Here is a 727-nt window from a genome sequence, read left to right as displayed (position 1 = left end):
CGGCTGCAGCGCAGAGCGACCCCGCCCCCCCTCGGCTGGCCGGCCGGCCCCGCCCCTCACATGGAGAGACCTGACAGACAGGCCGCTCCGCCAATAGGAAGGTGGCGCAGGCAGGCGGTGAACCAAGTGTATAGCTGGGCGGTGCGGCTGGGATGTGCGTGATGACGTTAAGGAGGGCGGGGCTGTACGGGGCGGGGGTACGGGGCGGAGCGGGCGCGTTTTGTTTGCGTCATCACGAAGGTGGGTACCCCCCCCCCGAGGCCGGGCGCGTGCGTACTGCTCCCTGCCTGTGAGTTATGAACCCAATAGTGCTGGGATGTGGTGGGGAGTCTCCATGGGAGGGTGCTTTCCTCCCCCCAAAACACCACATAATTGCCCCGAGGGGCTGTATCCCCCAAAACACCATATAATTGCTCTAAGGGGCTGCACTCCCCCTCCCCCAAACACGCCATATATATGTTCTGCTATGGGGATTTCCCAGGTTTTGGGGCCTTCTTGGTTGCCCCCATCCCCTCTTTCTGCTGCATGTCAGGGGGGTGCAAGCCTCCCTGAGGGGTGTTGGCTGCAGGCTGGGGACGGGGACTGGACTGTGCCAATGCTCCTGCCAGGACCAAAGCCAGAGGTTCCCGGCTAGGGGGTCTTGCCCCTGCGCTCACAGATGATGCCGTATTTGGGGTCAGAAAGGGATTGCACCCCATGGTCAGACTGGTACGGACTGGGGTGGGGG

At 63.4% G+C, this 727-nt stretch overlaps 1 protein-coding gene across 1 annotated transcript in view; it reads right to left on the bottom strand.

Annotated features, from left to right (window-relative positions):
- Positions 1-128, bottom strand: part of TLDC1 (TBC/LysM-associated domain containing 1) — a 19,078-nt gene extending 18,950 nt beyond the window's left edge. Inside the window, exon 1 of the mRNA XM_019505459.1 lies at positions 71-128. The gene's annotated coding sequence lies outside the window, so the exon portion shown is untranslated. The remainder of the gene's footprint in view (positions 1-70) is intronic.
- Positions 129-727: the final 599 nt, after the last annotated feature.

Source organism: Gavialis gangeticus, unplaced genomic scaffold, assembly GCF_001723915.1.
Source record: "Gavialis gangeticus isolate Ggan-Ray unplaced genomic scaffold, GavGan_comp1, whole genome shotgun sequence".
NCBI lineage: Eukaryota > Metazoa > Chordata > Crocodylia > Gavialidae > Gavialis > Gavialis gangeticus.
This window is presented reverse-complemented; position numbering and strand designations above follow the sequence as displayed.